The following is a 5968-nucleotide window of genomic DNA, read 5'->3' on the forward strand; positions in this document are numbered from 1 at the left end:
AAAGAAAGAAAGAAAGAATTGGATATCCATGTGCAAAAAAGAGAGAGAGAGAGAGAGCCTAAGCCTCACTCCTCATGCAAAAATAAACTCAAAATGAATGACAGATCTAAATGTAAACTATAAAGAAGAAAACAGAAGAGAAAATATCCATGGCATTAGATCAAGCAGAGTTCTTAGATACAATATTGAAAGCATTATCCATAAAACAAAAAATCGATAAAACGGACTTTGATATAGTTTAAAACTTCTGCTCTAAAAAAGATACTTTTACAAGTTGCAATGGCACATGTCTCTAGTCAGCTGTTTGGGAGGGTAAGGCAGGAAGATCTCACTAGGCCAGGAGTCCAAGGCTTGCCTGAACAACACAGTGAGACATCTCTTTATAACAGAAGGTGGAGAAAGGGAGAGAGAGAATTAAAAGACAAGCTACCACCTGGTAGAAAATATTTGCAAGTCACCTATCTGACGAATGACTTATATCCAGAATATATAAAGAACTCCCAAGGCTTAATTCAGACAAGAAACAACTGGGCTCATAGGAGGGGGAGGAGCACAAGACCTATCAGAACTGAAATTACTCTTAAGCTTCTATGATTCTGTGTGGTACAGAAAAAGGGACTAGAAAGCTCAGAAATAGACTCAAATTTATGTGGAATATTATGTTGTAATAACAATGGCATCTCAAATCACTGGGTTCTGGGAATACTGGTTAGTCATTCAGAAAAATAAAAATTATATTTACACATAATATCCTATATGAGAATAAGCTCCAAATGGATCACGGATTTAAGCATAAAAAATGAAATGTAACAGCAGCAGAAGAAAACATAGTTTAATTTCTCTATAATGTGGTAATATGGAAAGACTTTCCAACAATAAGTCAAGGGAGACTGAGGTGCTCTGCTTGAGCTCAGTTCAAGATCAGCCTGAGCACGAGTGGACCCCGTCTCTACCAAAACTAGAAAAATTAGCTGGGCTTCATGGAGGGCACCTATAGTCCCAGCTACTCGGGAGGCTGAGGCAAGAGGTTTGCTGGAACCCAAGAGTTCCAGGTTACCATGAGTTATGATGATGCCATGACACTCTCAGTGATGATGCCTGTCACTCCAGGATAACAGAGTGAGACTTTGCTTCAAAAAACAAAAAATTAGGTCAGAGCCGCCATATTGTGGGAGTAAAACCAACGCCTGGCTCCAAGCTGCAGCCGCTGAGGTGTCCCTGGCCAGTGTTGCTGCCACCCATCCACAAACGCAGGGAACATTTTTGTCAACCTCTTCAAGGGCCTTTTTGGCAAAAAAGAAATGCGCATCCTCATGGTGGGGCTGGACGCTGCAGAGAATACGGCAATCCTGTACAAGCTGAAGCTGGGTGAGATGGTGACCACCATTCCCACCATAGGCTTTACCATGGAGACCGTGGAGTCAAGAATGTCAGCTTCACTGTGTGGGACGTGGGCAGCCAGGACAAGATCCGGCCTCTGTGGCGCCACTATTTCCAGAACACACAAGGCCTGATCTTCCTGGTGGACAGTAAGGACCGAGAGCGTGTGAAGGAGGCCCGTGAGGAGCTCATGCGGATGCTGGCTGAGGATGAGCTCAGGGACGCAGTTCTGTTCACCAACAAGCAGGACCTGCCCAACGCCATGAATGCAGTCGAGATCACAGACAAGCTGGGGCTGCACTCCCTTCGCCACAGGAACTGGTACATTCAGGTCACCTGTGCCACCAGCGGGGATGGGCTCTATGAAGGACTAGACTGGCTGTCCAATCAGCTCCGGAACCAGAAGTGAGCGTGACACCTCCCCTCCGCCCTCCGCTTCACTTTCTTTTTTTTTTTTTTTGAGACAGAGCCTCAAGCTGTCCCCCTGGGTAGAGTGCCGTGACATTACAGCTCACAGCAACCTCCAACTCCTGGGCTCAAGCGAGTCTCCTGCCTCCGCCTCCCAAGTAGCTGGGACCACAGGCACCTGCCACAACGCCCGGCTATTTTTTGGTTGCAGCCGTCATTGTTGTTTGGCGGGTCCGGCTGGGGATTCGAACCTGCCACCTTAGGTGTACGTGGCTGGCGCCTCAGCCGGTTGAGCCACAGGCACCAAGCCCTCTGCTTCACTTTCATGTGGCAAACATGCGACTCTGTGGTATGAGTGCCAGAAGCTGTCTCCATGGTTTGGTCACAGTGTGCATCGCACCATGCTGTAAATGTGGCAGACGCAACCTGCAACCAGGTTTTTTATTTAATGTAAATAGTTTTTGTTTCCAATGAGGCAGTTTCTGGTAATCCTGTGCAACATTACTCAGCTTTTTTTATTGTAAAAAGGAACTCACTGTTCAGTGCTGAGAGGGGTTTAGGGCTGCAGGCACCTGGCCATCAAGAGCCACTGTGGGAGCCAGGCCCTCCTATCTGGAGGGTTATGTTGAGATCTATGCTGGTGGTTGGTTTTTAACCCATACTCAGTGCATTTTTTAAATAGCTAAAATCCAAGACAGGAACACTTGAACACACGGAAGGGAGACACTGCCTGCTTAGTGTAAGTTTGCAGCGACAGCCTGAATGCCAGCCATTGGCTTGGCTGTTCCCCTTGGGGACGTGAGGCAGTGGCTTGCAGAACTTCATCCATTCTGCATGGTCATCGTAGAGACCCTCTGACTTGCTTGTCGCTGGGGCACCCCGCATTCCATAGCCTTGCTTGTCCCCATGCTCCCTTAGTTCCTGGGGCCTGGCCGAGAGCCCATAGCTGTCCTCCTGCTCGCTCAGGGGACACAGGGCCCCACCCGTACATTTGGTCAGCATTCCCCGTGCTCATGCCTGCTCAGACACGGTGGGATGTCTGGGGCCTCACCAGCAGGAGTGTGGGCAAGCTGGGCATCTGGGCCCTGGCCCCAGGAGTACGCCCCATGTGTGAAATAACTTTCTCTCCCTCAGCCTGCAAGGGTCCAATTTGCCATCGAAAAAGATGACCTCTACTCTTTTCTCTTATATTTTGATAAACACTGAGGAAGCTGGAGCTGTTAAACTTGTCTTGGGGAAAACCTCAGAACTGGTCTATTTGGTGTCGTGGAACCTCCTACTGCTCTCAATACACGATTAGTAATCAACTGTTTTGTATACTTGTTTTCAGTTTTCATTTCAACAGACAAGCACTGTAATTATAGCTATTAGAATAAAATCTCTTAACTATTAAAAAATTATATTTAAAGAAATTTAAGGCTCGGCGCCTGTGGCTCAAACGGCTAAGGCGCCAGCCACGTACACCTAAGGTGGCGGGTTCGAATCCCCAGCCCGGCCCCGCCAAACAACAATGACGGCTGCAACCAAAAAATAGCCGGGCGTTGTGGCGGGCGCCTGTGGTCCCAGCTACTTGGGAGGCGGAGGCAGGAGACTCGCTTGAGCCCAGGAGTTGGAGGTTGCTGTGAGCGTGATGCCATGGCACTCTACCCAGGGGGATAGCTTGAGGCTCCATCTCAAAAAAAGAAAAAAAAGAAATTTAAATATAAGTTCATTAAATTCTTAATCAAAAGGTAGAGATTAGCCGAATGCATTTTATAAAAAAATCCTACCACATGCTGTCTGTGAAAGACTTGCTTTCTTGCTTTAAGGACATAGCTCATACCAGTAATCCTAGCACTTTGGGAGACTGAGGCAGGAGCTCCCCTAAGTTCAGGAATTTGAGACCAGCCTGAGCAACAGTGAGATCCGTCTCCACTAAAAGTAGAAAAACTGGCTCCTGCTGGCCAAGTGATCCCCACTCTAGCCTTTGCCCAGGCAAGGCCTTTCCCTTAATTTTTCCTCTTTTTCTCCTACTGCAGCTCCCTGGTCAGCACTGGCACAAAAGCTCAGTGCTGGGAGTGTCTAAAGCCACAGGGGAAAATAGTGGGAAATTCATTGTTGCCATTGCCAGAAAGGGCGATATGGTTTTGTTCTTTTCTTAAGCTTCCAGTTTGGCCTCATACTTTCTCTTGTGTAGGTTTTCATTCTTGAATCATGGCTAAATTATTTAGTCCTCAAAATACCTACTGGCCTCAAAGTTACCCAGCAGTTGTATTACATATCTCCTTATTACTATAGTGATTGATTACAGGCATGAGCCACTGCACCTGGCCATAGTTTCAGTCTTCTTGAACACAACAACTGGCAGCAGAGGATTCATTTTGATGGAGAAATCAAATGTTTTAGTGACAAGCAAACACCGAAGAAATTTGCCACTACAAGACCAGCCCTCAGCTTGACACCTGTGGCTCAAGTGGCTAAGGCACCAGCCACGTACACCTGAGCTGGTGGGTTTAAATCCAGCCCGTAGCTAAGTGGTTAGGGTGCCAGTTACATACACCAGGGCTGGCAAGTTTAAACCTGGCCTAGGACTGCCAAACAACAATGACAACTACCACAACAACAAAAATACCCGGGTGTCGTGGCAAGCACCTGAAGTCCCAGCTACATGGGAGGCTGAGGCAAGAGAATCTCTTAAGCCCAAGAGTTTGAGGTTGCTGTGAGCTGTGATGTCACTGCACTCTACCAGGGCACCAGAGTGAGACTGTCTCAAAAGAGGAAAAAAAAAAAAAGCTCAGTGCCTATGGCTCAAGTGGGCTAAGGCCCCAGCCACATACATCTGGGCTGGCGGGTTTGAATCCAGCCTGGGTCCACCAAACAACAATAATGGCTGCAACCAAAAAATAGCTGGGCATTGTGGCAGGTACCTGTAATCCCAGCTACTTGGGAGGTGGAGGCAAGAGAATCGCTTGAGCCCAGGAGTTGGAGGTTGCTGTGAGCTGTGATGCCACAGCACTCTACCCAGGGCGACAGCTTGAGGCTCTGTCTCAAAAAGAAAAGAAAAGTAACAGAGCCCCACAGAAAACAAACCTATCAATCCTCTCAATTAATGTGAATGGCCTGAATTCCCCACTAAGGAGACACATGCTGCGAACTAGTACAGTCTCTGTGGAAAGAATTATGGAGATTCTTCAAAGAACTAAAAATAGACCTTTCATTTGATCCTGCAATCTCATTACTAGATATCTACCTGAAAGAAAAGAAGTAATTTGCACTCAAATGTTTATAGCGGCACAATTTATAATTACAAAGATGTGAAAGTAATCCAGGTGCCCTTTAACACATGAATGAATTAATAAACTGCGGTATATATACATATATACCACAGAATAGTATTCAGCCATCAAAAAGACGGAGATTTCATATCTTTTGTAACAACCTGGACAGATCTGGAGAACATTCTCCTAAGTATCACAATAATGGAAACACAAACATCACATGTACTCTGAACTTAATCAGAACCAGTAGACATCCTTGCAAGGGAAAAACTCAATTAAACCAAAGTTGGGAGAAGGTAGAGAAGAGGTTGGGTAAATTCCCACCCAACAGGAACACTGCTTTGTCATACTTCCTCAATCCAGACTTTAATCTTACAAAAAGCAATATATATCCCCACATTAACTGATTAGAATGGTAGTGATGTGGGAGTTATTTATAGCCTACTGCTCAAGGTTATTGCAGAGATCTAATTTTTCCCATGTTAGGCACCCTGACGGTACATGTTATCACCTGGTGCACAGAGTTAGTCACTGCTGGAGACGTTGGCATGTTGGGAGCTTGTCAAAAAGTAATGTGGGGACTCGGCGCCTATGGCTCAACTTGCTAAGGCACCAGCCACACACACCTGAGGTGGCAGGTTCAAATCCAGCCCAGACCCACCAAACAACAATGACGGCTGCAACCAAAAAATAGCCGGGTAGCCAGGTGTTGTGGCGGGCGCCTGTAGTCCCAGCTACTTGGGAGGCTGAGGCAGGAGAATTGCTTCAGCCCAGGAATTGAAGGTTGCTGTGAGCTGTGACGCCACAGTACTCTACCCAGGGGGACAGCTTGAGGCTCTGTCTCAAAAAAAAAAAAAAAAGTAATGTGGGACCAGGCATGGTGGCTCACCTGTAATCCTAGCACTCTGGGAAGCTAAGGTGGG

General features: G+C 46.7%; 1 pseudogene across 1 annotated transcript; it reads left to right on the forward strand.

Annotated features, from left to right (window-relative positions):
- The first annotated feature begins 1157 nt into the window (after positions 1-1157).
- Positions 1158-1805, forward strand: LOC100962348 (annotated as a pseudogene). The gene has a single exon (XR_154942.3). The product of XR_154942.3 is annotated as an ADP-ribosylation factor 1 pseudogene (transcript).
- Positions 1806-5968: the final 4163 nt, after the last annotated feature.

Source organism: Otolemur garnettii, unplaced genomic scaffold (assembly GCF_000181295.1).
Source record: "Otolemur garnettii isolate 467f Iridium unplaced genomic scaffold, OtoGar3 scaffold00277, whole genome shotgun sequence".
Classification (NCBI taxonomy): Eukaryota; Metazoa; Chordata; class Mammalia; order Primates; family Galagidae; genus Otolemur; species Otolemur garnettii.